This window comes from Arachis hypogaea, chromosome 14 (genome assembly GCF_003086295.3).
Source record: "Arachis hypogaea cultivar Tifrunner chromosome 14, arahy.Tifrunner.gnm2.J5K5, whole genome shotgun sequence".
Lineage (NCBI taxonomy): Eukaryota > Viridiplantae > Streptophyta > Magnoliopsida > Fabales > Fabaceae > Arachis > Arachis hypogaea.
The window spans coordinates 116,163,332-116,178,299 of NC_092049.1; the positions used below are offsets into that span (position 1 = coordinate 116,163,332).

Genomic DNA, 14,968 nt, shown 5'->3' on the forward strand with positions numbered 1-14,968 from the left:
AAAAGATACTAAATTTATTTAAATGTGTTTATTTTATTTTTTTAAATTATTATAATAAAAAATTAAAAATTATATAATTTAAAAAAAATACGTAGTTGAATTGTTAACTAATTGATTAGTGATTATGGGACTCTTTGGTATATTTTTTTTTTGGGCGGTGTCATTTATTATTCTGCAAGAAGCGGAAACTTTTTTGTTAATATAAAGCACAATGGTTCAAGAATTGGTTATCCACATATGCATATTTTATTTATTATTTTATTATAAAACAATTATTTCGATTAAATTAGGATTGAATTGGTTAAATTAATAAAATAATAAATTAATAATTAAAACGATTTAATCACAGATTAAATTTCGAGAACCTTGAAATTATTTAAAAATAATTTACATAATTTTAAGCCCAAAAAATTAGATTAATAGCATCCAAATCAAATCCAAACACGCAATTGTTGTAATTGGTCATCGTTATAAAATAAAGAATAATCTTATCCAACACGGTACGTTGACTATTGAATTCGGAATCTTCTAGGCCCAACAAATTCACATTACAATTAATTATTAATTATACTTAATAAGAAAAGATTATTCAATACGCTACATATATGTTTCTGCATTCATCATGGCAAATCCGCCACCACCACCGTTTCCGACGATCGCAATCGTTGACCCTCAGTACTGTGCACCATATCCAGTCGCACTTATAATAAAGAGAGAGAGGACTTTTACGGAGAAATACACGGTCACAGACATAAACGGCAACTCGTTTTTACGGCCAAGACACCTTCCCTGACTCTGCGCGAGCACCGTTTCTTGCGCGATGCTTATGGAAACCCTATTCTCTGTCTTCGCAGAACGGTAATTGCTTCAACCAATTCCATTTCTTTTTTCGGATCTACCATGTCTATATATTTTTTCCCCTTTTTTTGTTTTAATTTTATGGAACGATAAGTCAAACCAAATTTCATTTAATCTGTTCTCTCTTTTTCAGTAAAATTTGAACCTTTAAAATTTTATTTTTTAGTTTAGAGAATAAAATATACTTTTTTTATATATTTTTTTTGTTTTATTTATAAAATAAATTATAAAAATTATATTTTATTCACTCAAATAAAAGCAAAAATTTAAAATATTCAAATCCTTTTTCTAATATTCTCGATGATATTAGTTGAAGTAAGAGCATCGATCTCTGTTTTTTTTATTTGAAACCGCTTTGTTGTCAATATAAATTTCTTTTGTTACTTTAATTCGAACTATGTAACGATATTTAGGGAAGGAAAAACATGGATCCAAATCCTCAGTTCTTTCACATGCAAAGTTTAATTTATTTTATTTGGTTGTTGAATTTCGCTATGCCACAGCCTTAGTGACTTACTTTTGTGTGTGTTTTTTAATTTTTTTTATGATTTTTATAAACATGAAATAATCAATAAATTTGAATTTAAGGTTTTATATTATTAGGTTGAAATTATGAGATTAATCTTAATGTTTTAATTGTGTAAAATATTTTATATAATTATCTAATTATATCTCTTTTTTTAAAAGATTATTCATGCCGTTAATATAAAATAATTATTTTTATTAATATAACTTTGCAGGTTAGATGTACATATAGAATTATTTTATATTTACGATATATCAAAATTAAATTCTTAAATTATTTGTTTTTTTTGCTTAATAATTTAATAAAGTATCTTTTTCAAATATTCGGAGTGAATATTAATATTGATCTTAACATTTTTAATCCTACTTGGATCTTAAATATTTCAAAATCACAATGTTATCTTTACTTTTAATCCTGTTAAAAATATTATAAAAGTCTTCTCAAACTCTTTTTTTCTTAAATTTAGTAGAAATAGTTATATATTAAAAATTGGTTATCAAATTATATATATATATATATATATATATATATATATATATATATATATACATTAAAAATAAATTATATATATTTAAGTATATTGTAATTAATTTAGTGATTAATTTTTAATGTATATATGTATTATTTTTGTTAAATAAATATAGGAACTTAATAATACTGTAAGGTGAGAAGAAGAACATAATATTTTTAATTTTTTTGAGTTACTTTTTTATGTTTTAATTTATTTTATTATTTTAACAAATTTTTAAATATATTCACAATAATAATATTATAGAAGTTTGTCATAAACAAAATTAATTGTATATATCATCACTTTTATTAGTAATTATTTGTACGATATATAAAAGAAAAAGAATATTGTAGACAACATTAATATTTATAAATATTAAGAATGAAAATAATTTTATCTTTGAAGTTTTAAAAAAGACAACTCATGAGATGGAAAGGTGTATTTTATATATATGAACTTATGAAGTATTTATGTGCTCAGATGATAACATATACGTACGTGATATTTAGATTTGGAGAAATATTTGGTGAATAATTTATTTTTATAATTAAGTTTAATTAAATATTTTTTATGTTTATTTTTAATTAGGATTTTATTTATTAATATTTAAGTTATTAAACTAATTTAGTTGAATTTAATTTTAAAAATCACTTCATGTAACATCATTATTAAATTTTTATTAATTACTATTAGTTAGTTAACCACCTAAGTGTATATAATGATAACAGTAATGATAATTTTAACAAGACTCCAAAATAAAATATAATTTTAACCAAAGTTGAAATTAAACTTCAAATTAAGTAGCTAACAGTTTTAATTTGTTGTTGGATCCACCAGCTATTGGGAACAGATAAGTGGAAAGCATTTAGAGGTGGAAGTACAAGCGAAAGGGATCTAATCTTCACTCGGGAGCGATCATCATGGTTCCAGCTAAGAACAAAATTGAATGTGTTCTTGGCAAATAACACATCAGGAGTTTGTGACTTCAAGATCAAAGCAAGTTTCTCTGAACGATCTTGGGTTGTTTACATCGCCGAATCTGACATGGTTGCTGCCCAGGTAGGTTTATTTTTTCGACACATAATTATTCATTTGTTTTAACTCACGGTTTAATTTTTTTTTTTTAAAAATGACTTATCGATTTTTTTTAGTTAACAAAAAACAGAAGTAAAGTAGTAAAGCTATTGAGAAAATATTATGTTATTAATAAAACTACTTTATGAAAGAAAGAAATTTATACTCAATACTCTTAAGAGGTTTATTTCGTTTAGAAGAATTTACCTAAAAAATCAATATTTTGTCAATGTAAAAATTATTTTTTATAAACAATAATTTTATCCTTTTATTTTTCAATAAACAAGTTCCCAACGACATATATAATATCTTATATATCCTATAAGGTAACTTTGATATTTTACTTAAAAAGAAATTGTTGTTGTGAAATAAATAATTAAAGAAGAGAAAATAAATATAAAATAAAAAAATATAAATAGAAGGTTCTATTATATTAGCAGTATAAAAAAAATGAGGATTATTGTTATTGCTGTGTGTAAATTGTATCTGATGATGTCTTCTATTTATATATGTAAGATGCTTTCATTTTTAACTCTCATTAATTTTGAATTCATCTTTGAAAAAGTGATTCCTTCAATGTTAAGAAAGTTAGCCGCCCAAGTCATAAGTGATAATCTATATTATCATATTTATCACAACATTCTCCTTGGATGACCATGGAGGATTATGCCTCATTAAAACCTTAGTAAAAAAATCAATAGAAAAAAAACTTTAGTAAAGGAAAAAAGGTACAATATCTTTTGTGATCGAAACTGCTTCATTAAAAATCTTGTCAAGAAAAATCCAATGAAAAAAACATGACCAAGAAAAAAAGAGTACACTCTCTTCCTCATGTCGACATTATTTAATATCTCGAAATCGGCGCATCCCAATCTGATTTCAAAGAGGATTTTGGAAGTGATTTAGTAAATAAATTTTTCAGATTATTGCTTGAACGGATCTGTTGGATATCAATTGTTCCTTGATTTTGAAGATCATGAGTGAAGAAGAATTTAGGAGAATATGCTTTGTTCTGTCACCTTTGATATATCCACCCTTAAGTTGAGCAATGCATATTGTATTATCTTCAAACAGAACAGTTGAGCTATCTTATGATCAATCAGTCCACATGATAACAGAATATATTGGATCAAACTTCTAAGTCAAAAACACTCGCGACTAGCTTCATGTATCGCTAGTATTTCAGCATGATTAGAGGATGTTGTTGCAATTATCTGTTTCGTGGACCTCTATGATATAGCTGTACCACCATAGATCTTCATTTGTGTGAATCAGACAAGTATCCAACATCTGTATAGCCAACCAATTGTGACTTAGATTCATAAGGATAAAACAAACACATATCAGCCATTTCATGAAGATATCGAAAGATTTGTTTGATTCTATTCCAATATCTTCTGGTTGGAGAGGAACTATACCTTGTTAATAAATTCACCGCAAATGATATATCCGGTCGTGTATTATTAACAAGATACATTAGTATCCCAATGACACTGAGATATGGTATTTTAAGACCAAGGATAAAGATCTAACGATCGTTGGAGTACTTAAGGGATGTGACTTATCCATATAAAATCTCTTCAAGCTCTTTTCTGTGTATGTTGTTTGATGAATAAAGATCCCATTTTTTGTATGATCGATCTGCATGCCAAGAAAAAATTTAGTCTTTCCAAAATCTTTTATTTCAAACTCTTCTTTTAGAGTTTTTATAATTGTTGAAATCTCTTTAGAAGTTCCAATGATATTTAAATCATCAATGTACACAGCAATTATAAAGAATCCAGATGTAGATTTCTTTATACATGGACAGATATCATCATCCATTTTTGTTCAGATACTCAGTAAGACGATTATACCACATTTGTCCAGATTGCTTTAGACCATATAAAGATCTTTACAATTTGACTGAGTATAACCCTTTGTGAATATTCATTGGATGGTTTAGATATCTTTAATCCTTCGAAAACTTTCATATAGATATCACGATCTAATGATTCGTATAAGTAGGCTGTTACCACATCCATTAAATTCATATGTAGTTTATTGCATGCGAATAAATTGACCAAATAACGCAATGTTATTGCATCCGCTAAAGGGAAATATATTTTTTCATAATCTATACCGTGCCTTTGTGAAAAACCTTATGTCACAAGTCGAGTTTTGTAGCGTACAACTTCATTTTTCTCATAAATATCTATCTGTATCCAACAGGGTTTATATCTTTTGGTGTATGGACTACAGGTCTAAAAACTTCACGTTTTGCAAGTGAGTTTAATTCAGCCTTTATAGCTTTTTTTCATTTTGGCCAATCATTTCGTTGTTGATATTCTTCGACTGTTCTTGGCTCAAAATCCTTACTTTCATGGATAATATTACTCACACATTATATGCAAATATTTCATTGATAATTATCTTATTTCTATCCCATTTTTTTCCTGTAAAGACATAATTTATCGAGATCTCGTCATTTTCACAATTTTTAGGTACATGAACATCTTCTGGCATCAAAACTATATTAGAATTTTGGACAACTGCAAGTATCTTAACAATGTCTTTATCTTATTCAACAAGAATAGTATTTATCTCTTTTTCTTTTTCGAGAATTTTTGTCTTTGGAACTGACAGACCTACCACACTTCTGACGTGAATTTGTTTCGATGGCTATTTGTTTGGCTGGAACATCAATTCGGATTGGAGCGTTTTCAGCTGGTATATAGGATTTAGTAATCCTTTTTGTATTAAAAAATGCATCAGATAATTCATTTGCTATTCTTTGCAGATGTATAATCTTTTAAACTTCTAGTTCTAACGTCCTGATCGAGAATCTAAATGCATCAAGTATGATGTATTTCAATTAAGTTCCTTTTTAGGAAGCTTATTCTCTCCTCCTAATGTTGAAATTTTTAATTCATCAAAATGACAATGTGCAAATCAGACTTTAAATACATATTCAATTTGTATCTCAAGATACTTTATTATAGATGGAAAATCATATCCAACATATATCCCCAATTTTCTTTGGGGTCCCATTTTGATGCGAGAAGGTGGTGTAATGGGAATATATATCGCACACCTAAATATTCTTAAATGGAAAATATTTGACTACTGGCTAAAAGCTAATTGCATAGGAGAGAACTGATGGTAATTTGTTGGCCTCAAACGAATAAGTGTTGCGGCATGTAAAATAGCATGCCCCAAGTCGAGGTTGGGAGATTTGTTCGCATAAGTAATGGTCTAGCAATTAATTTGAGGCATTTAATAAGTGATTCTGCTAATCCTTTTTGTGTGTGAACATGAGCTACTGGATGTTCAATGCTTATTTCGTTAGCTATATAATAAGCGTCAAAAGCTTGGGAAGTAAATTTACCAACATTATCAAGATGAATTATTTTGATTGGATTTTCAGAAAACTGTGCTTTTAATCGAATAATTTGAGCAAGTAATCTCGCAAACACCACGTTGCGAGAAGATGAATAGGTCCACATATATCACCTTGAATCCTTTCTAGAAATTCAGGAGACTCAACTCCAATCTTTATTGGTGATGGCCTTATAATTAGCTTTCCTTGAAAACATGCAGCACAACAAAATTCACTAGATTTAAGAATCTTCTAATTCTTTAGTGAATGTTCATGGAAATTTTCAATAATTCTCCAAATTATGGTTGTTCCTAGATGATCCAATCGATTATGCCCAATGATAAATTCATTTGGACTAGTAAACTTCGGGTTTACAATGGCATGTGATTCAATTGCACTAATTTTGTATAATATAACCCAGATGAAAGTGAGGATAACTTTTCTAATATAACTTTTTTATTTGAATCATGAGTTGTGATACATAAGTACTCATGATTTTTCTTATTCATTGTTTCAATATGATATCTATTTTGCCGAATATCTTTAAAACTTAACAAGTTTCTTAGAGACTTAATAGATAATAGTACATTATTTATTATGAAATTTGTTCCTCCGAAAAACAAAATTATAGCTCTTCTAGAGTCTTCTATCACATTGTCTGAGCTAATGATAGTATTAACATATTCTTCTTTTGGTACAAGATGTGTAAAATATATATACTTTTGAGAATAGTATGTGAACTTGCACTATTCGTAAGGCAAACATTTTCACTATATGTCTTTGCTATTTACCTCAAAGACAAATAATATCAATAAATTGAGTAAAAGTATATGCGCAGTGAAATTATTTTCTTGATTGTTTTTATAAGAAGTACTGTACATAATATCATATACTAAAGTTTTTATTATTATTATTTTAGAACTTGACATATTTAGTAATTTTGAAATTCATTAACATAATATTTTATTAAACATTATTTATATACATCATACTTGAAATTCAAATGCATAGAAAATAAAATTTAACAAGAAATTTCTTTCATTATTTATTTACACGAGTACTTAACAAACTCACATATTAAACTTTTCCATTATTGATCAAATGGCCAATATTTCTTTCAGGATCCTCAAAGAAATCAGATGCTTCATAATGAGTGGTGTAATTTTTAGCAGCATCATTTAAAACAAAATTTGTCTCATTTCCTTTGTCGTTCTTTTTCAAAGATGCTTGATAAAGATCAACTAGGTGCTTCGGGGTATGACAGGTACGCGACCAATGGCCCTTTCTACCACAACGGAAACATTTATCCTCTGTTGATTTATTTTACCTATTATTTCTTTCTTTATCCCACTTTTGGTGAGATCCTTTCTTGTGAACATAATTTTTCTTGTTTCCATAATTTTTTTTTTACTAAACCTTGCCATTTACCTCTTTTAGGATAATGATTTGCCGCATTTGCTTTAGGAAATGGGGCGGCGCTAGCTGGGCGTGCTTCATGATTTTTTAAGAGTAATTCATTATTATGTTCAGCAACAAGAAGGTAAGAAATTAGCTTAGCATATTTTTTAAATTCTTTTTCTCGTTACTGTTGCTGCAGGAGCACATTCAAGGCATGGAAGATCGAGAAAGTTTTCTCTAACATGTCATTATCAGTTATCTTTTCTCCACATAATTTTATTCGTGAGGTAATTCGAAACATTGCTGAATTATATTTATTTATAGATTTAAAATCTTGTAGATGCAAGTGCGTCCAGTCATATCGGGCTTGAGGAAATATCACTGTCTTTTGATGATTATACCTTTCTTCCTTCCTACAGATCTATGAAAAAATGTTGAAGAAAGGTATAATCATCTAAAGACAGTGATACTTCTTCAGACCTGATATGACTGGATGCACTTGCATCTACAGGATTTTAAATCCATAAATGAATATAATTTAGCGATGTTCCGAATTACCTCACGAATAAAATTATGTTGAAAAAAGATAACTGATAATGACATGTTAGAGAAAAATTTCTCGATCTTCCATCCTCGAATGTACTCCTGCAGCAGCAGTATCGAGAAAAAGAATTTAAAAAATATTCTAAGCTATTTTCTTACCTTCTTGTTGCTGAGCGTAATAATGAATTACTCTTAAAAAATCATGAAGCGCGCCCAACTGGCGCCACCCCATTTCCTAAAACAAATGCGTCAAATCATTACCCTAAAAGAGGTAAATGACAAGGTTTTGTAACAAAAAAATTATGGAAGAAAGAAAAATTATGTTTACAAGAAAGGATCTTACCAGAAGTGGGATAAAAAAAGAAATAATAGGTAAAATAAATCAACAAAAGATAAATATTTCCGTTGTGGTAGAAAGGGTTATTGGTCACGTACTTGTCGTACCCCGAGGCACCTAGTTGATCTTTATCAAGCATTCTTGAAAAAGGACGACAAAGGAAATAAGACGAATTTTGTTTTAAAGGATGCTGATCAAAATTACACCACTCATTATGAAGTATAAATATTGGTCATTTGATTAATAATGAAAAAATTTGAATTTGGGTTCAGTACTTATGTAAATAAACAATGTAAAAAAAAACACTTAAGTTTTATTCCCTATGTATTTAAATTCTAAGTGTGATGTATATAAATAATGTTTAATAATGTTTATGAATTTCAAAATCACTAAATAAGTGAAGTTCTAAAATAATAATAATAATAAAATTTTAGTATATGATAGTATGTACAGTAATTCTTAAAAAAAAACGATTTCAATCAAGAAAATAATTTTACGGCCCATATACTTTTACTCATTTTATTATTATTATTATTATTATTATTATTATTATTATTATTATTTGTCTTTGAAGAAAATAACAAGGACATATAGTGAAGATGTTTGCCTTGCGGATAGTGCAAGTTCGCATACCATTCTCAAAAGTAATATATATTTTACACATCTTGTACCAAAAAAAGAATATGTTAATACTATTATTGGCTTAGACAATGTGATAGAAGGCTCCGGAAGAGTTATAATTTTGTTTTTCGGAGGAACAAAATTCATAATAAATAATGCACTATTGTCTACTAAGTCTCTAAAGAACTTGTTAAGTTTTAAAGATATTCACCAAAATGGATATCATATTAAAACGATGAATGAGGAAAATCATGAATATTTATGTATCACAATTCATGATTCAAATAAAAAGTTTATATTAGGAAAAGTTATCCTCATTTTCATCTGGGTTATATTATACAAAATTATTGTAATTGAATCACATGCCATTGTAAACCCGAAATTTACTAGCCCAAATGAATTTATAATTTGGCATGATCGATTGGGTCATTCGGGAACAACCATGATGTGGAAAATAATTGAAAACTTCCATGGACATTCACTAAAGAACCAGAAGATTCTTAAATCTAGTGAATTTTGTTGTGCTACATGTTCTCAAGGAAAGCTTATTTTAAAGCCATCACCAGTAAAGATTGAATTTGAGTCCCCTAAATTTCTAGAAAGGATTCAAGGTGATATATGTGGACCTATTCATCCACCATGTGGATCTTTTAAGTATTTTATAGTTTTAATAAACGCATCTTTGAAATGGTCACATGCGTGCTTGTTGTCTTCTCGCAACCTGGCGTTTGCGAGATTACTTGCTCAAATTATTCGATTAAAAGCACAGTTTCCAGAAAATCCAATCAAAGTAATTCGCCTTGATAATGCTGGTGAATTTACTTTCCAAGTCTTTGATGCTTATTGTATGGCTAACGAAATAAGCGTTGAATATCCAGTAGCTCATGTTCACACACAAAATGAGTTAGTAGAATCACTTATTAAATGCCTTCAATTAATTGCTAGACCCTTACTTATGAGAAAAAATCTCCCAACCTCTGCTTGAGGGCATGCTATTTTGCATGTTGCAGCACTTATTCATTTGACGCCAACAAGTTACCATCAATTCTCTCCTATGCAATTAGCTTTTGGCCAGCAGCCAAATGTTTCCCATTCAAGAATATTCAGGTGTGCGATATATGTTCCTATTGCACCACATTCTCGCACTCAAAATGGGACCCCAAAGAAAATTGGAGATATATGTTGGATATGATTCTCCATCTATAATGAGGTATCTTGAGATACAAACTGGAGATGTATTTAAAGCCCGATTCGCAGATTGTCATTTTGATGAATCAAAATTTTCAACATTAGGGAGAGAGAATAAGCTTCCTGAAAAGGAGCTTAATTGGAATGCATCATTCTTGATGCATTTAGATTCTCGATTAGGGTAATGTGAACTAGAAGTTCAAAAGATTATACATTTGCAAAGAATAGCAAATTAATTGTCTGATACATTTTCTGATACGAAAAGGATAACTAAATCCTATATACTAATTGAAAATGCTCCAATTCGAATTGATGTCCCAACCAGACAACTGGCCACTAAAACAAATTCACATTAGAAGCGTGGTAGGCCTATCGGTTTCAAAGACAAAATTCCTCGAAAAAGAAAAGAAGTAAATACTATTCTTGTTGAAAAATATAAAGACATAGTAAAGACACTTGTAGTTGTCTAAAATTCTAATATAAAGACACTTGTAGTCGTCCAAAATTCTGATATAGTTTTGACGCCAGAAGACGTTCAGGTACCTGAAAATTGTGAAAATGACGAGATCTCGATAAATTATGTCTTTACAAGAGAAAAATGGGACCGAAATAAGATAATTGTCGATGAAATATTTGCATATAATCTGGCATTACGTATCATGCATGAAAGTAAGGATCTTGAGCCAAGAACAGTCAAAGAATGTCGATAAAGGAATGATTGGAAAAAATAAGAGGAAGCTATGAAGGCTGAATTAGACTCACTTGAAAAACATGAAGTCTTTGGACCTGTAATATGTACACCAGAAGATGTAAAACTTGTTAGATACAGATGGGTATTTGTGAGAAAACCAAATAAGAAAAATGAAGTTGTACACTACAAGACTCGACTTGTGGCACAAGATTTTTGACAAGGACCTGGTATAGATTATGAAGAAACATATTCTCTTGTAGTGGATGCAATAACATTGAGATATTTGGTCAGTTTATCCACATACTATAAACTACATATGCATTTAATGGATGTGGCAACAACCTACTTATACCGATCATTAGATCATAATATCTATATGAAAGTCCCTGAAAGATTAAAGATACTAAATCATCCAATGAATATTCGTAGGGGTTATACTCAGTTAAATTGCAAAGATCTTTATATGGTCTAAAGTGATATGGACAAATGTGGTATAATCGTCTTACTGATTATCTGGCCAAAAATGGATTTAAGAATGATGATATTTGCCCATGTGTTTTCATAAAGAAATATGCATCTAGATTCATTATAATTGCTGTGTATGTTGATGATTCAAATATCATCGGAACCCCTGAAGAGATTCCAACAATGATAAAATTTCTAAAAGAAGAGTTTGAGATGAAAGATCTCGGAAAGACTAAATTTTGTCTCGGCCTGCAGATCGAGCATACAAAAATGGAATCTTTATTCATCAGACAACATATACAGAAAAGATCTTGAAGAGATTTTATATGGATAAGTCGCATCCATTAAGTATTCCAATGATCGCAAGGTCTTTGGATATGGAAAAGGATTAATTCCGTCCTAAAGAAGAAAATGAAGATATCCTTGGTCCTGAAGTACCAAATCTTATTGTCATTGGAGCGCTAATGTATCTTGCTAATAATACATGACTCGATTTATCATTTGCCGTGAACTTACTAGCAAGGTATAGTTCTTCTCCAACCAGAAGACATTGGAATGGAATCAAACAAATCTTTTGATATCTTCATGGAATGATTGACATGAGATTGTTTTATCCATATGGATCCAAGTCACAATTAGTTGGCTATGCAGATGTAGGATACTTGTCTGATCCACACAAAGAGAGATCTCAAACAGGATACCTGTTCACATATGGTGGTACCACTATATCATGGAGGTCCACGAAACAAACGATTGCAACAACATCCTCTAATCATGCTAAAATACTAGCGATACATGAAGCAAGTCACGAGTGTTTTTGGCTCAGGAGTTTGATCCAATATATTCTGTCATCATGTGGACTGATTGGTCATAAGATAGCTCCAACTGTTCTGTTTGAAGATAATACAACATACATTGCTCAACTTCAAGGTGATATATCAAAGATGATAGAACAAAGCATATTTCTCCCAAATTCTTCTTCAATCATGACCTTCAAAATCAAGGAACAATTGATGTCCAACAGATCCGCTCAAGCGATAATCTGGCAGATTTATTTACAAAGTCACTTTCAAAAACCTCATTTGAAAGATTGGTACATCAGATTGGGATGTGCTAATTTTGAGATATAAAATAATGTTGGCAAGAGGGGGAGGTTGTACTCTTTTTTCTTTAGTCAGGTTTTTTCCCATTAGATTTTTTATTGACAATGTCTTAATGAGGCAGTCCCAATCACAAAAGATATTGTATTCTTTTTCCTTCATTAAAGTTTTTTTCATTAGATTTTTCTTGAGTAATAAGATTTTAATGAGGCATAATCCTAAATGGATATCCAATGGGGAGTATTGTGATATGGATATGAATGTGGATGCCCATTCAATTAATGATGTGATGATTTTGATTTATTATATGGGCGGCTAAATTTTCCTATGAAAGAATGAAGCTCCCAAGTTAAACTGAACTTAAATGAAGTTGAAAAAGTAAACATTGTGCATGTATAAATAGTGAGAAGGTGTCCGACAATACATGTACAACAAAATACTTTTTTCTTTTATATATATAATATAAACTCTCTCTTTCTTTATTTCTCTGAGTATAAGCTGCAACATATATAATATTAGTAAATATATATGAATTACTTTTATTATAGTAAGATAATAATATTAGTAAACTTTAATACTAGAATCTTCAATTTATATTTTTTATTTTATATTATTTTTTTTCTTTATTTATTTATTTTACAACCAGCAGTAATATATGAATTGTTATCATCGTAGATAAAGAAGAAATTCGGTGGTATATTTAGAAGAGAGAAGTTCATCGTCACCGTGTCGTCCAATGTTGACTATGCGTTCATAGTGGCCTTAATTATCACCTTTGATAGCGATAACAGCTAATCAAGCCTACTCATGTGTTTTTAGTTTCTTTCTTTCTTATTTTTTTTTTGTGTTATAAGATTTTTTATTAGGTTTTACCAACAGTAATGGTTAGGATTTTTGTTCATAAATGTATGATAAATATATTTAGAATTTAAATTATGTTTTTTTTTTATAAAAACAGTTTTAGTTAATAATTGGTTATCAATTTTTTACTAAAGAATTTAATTTATTATTATTTTTTGTCAGATGAATTTAATAGTTCTAATAACTCTAAGCATTTTTATGTTACCAGAAAACATTAGAGAAAAATAACAAAAAAGAAAGCAACATAATAACATCTGTCAGAAAAAAATAATCGTATTATGTGCACATTAAAATCAGTCACTAAAATTAGTTATTAGTATAGAATATATGTTGGAATATAAAATATATTTTAAAAATGAATTAAACAATACATGTATTTATACATAAATAAGTAATAATTAATTTTAGTGATTCATTTTAATGTACAAAAAGCATTAAAAAAAAACCCTACTACTCAGTAGATAATTAAATTCTTTGTCATAGGCACCTGAAGCTTTTCTCAAGGCTCCAACCACTCAACATAATCATCAATATCGCTCCTCTCCCCTCTCTTCGCAATCAAATCCGCAGGTAAGTTAGCTTCACGCCTAACTAAACTGAAATGAACTTCCCAGTTTAAAACAAATAGCTCTTTTCCTAATAATGTCTCAATCTTCGCTAGTCCCCAGCCGACGATGGTAAGAATTGGAGTAACAGAAAGTCTCAGGGACCAGCAAATATATAAAAACATAACCATCATTCAGCTAGCAAGTATTTTTATACCATCATAATACAGAAAGCCTCACGCGCGTTGTTGAAAAGATACGATACGATGACACAAACGGATCTCTCTCACGCTCTTCTCCAAGGCACTAGGTGGATATCTCAGTTTCTAGCCTCTTCAACGATAGTTAGCATGGTTCTGCACTCGCAGTTCTATTGACAAAGGTTATGAAGCTTCACCTCTTTAAGATCGCGGCTCCTCTACTTGACTTGTCCGATTTTCAAATCATCGGTGCCGCTGTATTTTGCACTCTTCCAAGAGGAGAATGAAGGTCTCGATTAATGGAGGATGTGACGCACTCATCGGTTGCTGACTTTCTTACTCTGGAATAGAAATTCTCTTCTCTGTCGCTCATTCCTTCTCAACTGCAAAACAACTCAGAATTTCACTCTCTCACTCCATGTCAATGGTGGAATCAGTTTTAGAAGAACAGAATATTGAAGTGAGCAGTTTCTCCCTCTTCTAATTTCATGATTTTTGTAATGGTTTTCATATTGCATCAATGAACACAATGATGATTATGATTATGAATTTCTGAGCTCGCAAAGCATGCTATTTATGATTTTCATAATAAAGTTTAAATTGAATGTACAGAATCCAAATTATACATTATTCGATTTTGATTTTCATAATGCAATAATGCACAGTTGACACAAACCAACTGTTTGATGAAA

The 14,968-nt window shown here is 29.6% G+C and overlaps 1 long non-coding RNA gene across 9 annotated transcripts; it reads left to right on the forward strand.

Moving 5' to 3' along the window:
* The first annotated feature begins 347 nt into the window (after nucleotides 1–347).
* Nucleotides 348–14,968, forward strand: LOC112743782 (uncharacterized). 9 transcript variants are annotated; one of them, XR_003172383.3, is made up of 5 exons: nucleotides 568–858; nucleotides 2,733–2,954; nucleotides 7,449–7,591; nucleotides 7,765–8,012; nucleotides 8,145–8,424. It is a non-coding gene; the product is annotated as an uncharacterized lncRNA (long non-coding RNA). The 9 variants fall into 9 exon arrangements; XR_003172379.3 differs by lacking the exons at nucleotides 7,449–7,591; nucleotides 7,765–8,012; nucleotides 8,145–8,424 and adding exons at nucleotides 13,346–14,101; nucleotides 14,193–14,968 and having other exon boundaries at nucleotides 348–858; XR_011871118.1 differs by lacking the exons at nucleotides 7,449–7,591; nucleotides 7,765–8,012; nucleotides 8,145–8,424 and adding exons at nucleotides 13,346–14,101; nucleotides 14,200–14,968 and having other exon boundaries at nucleotides 348–858.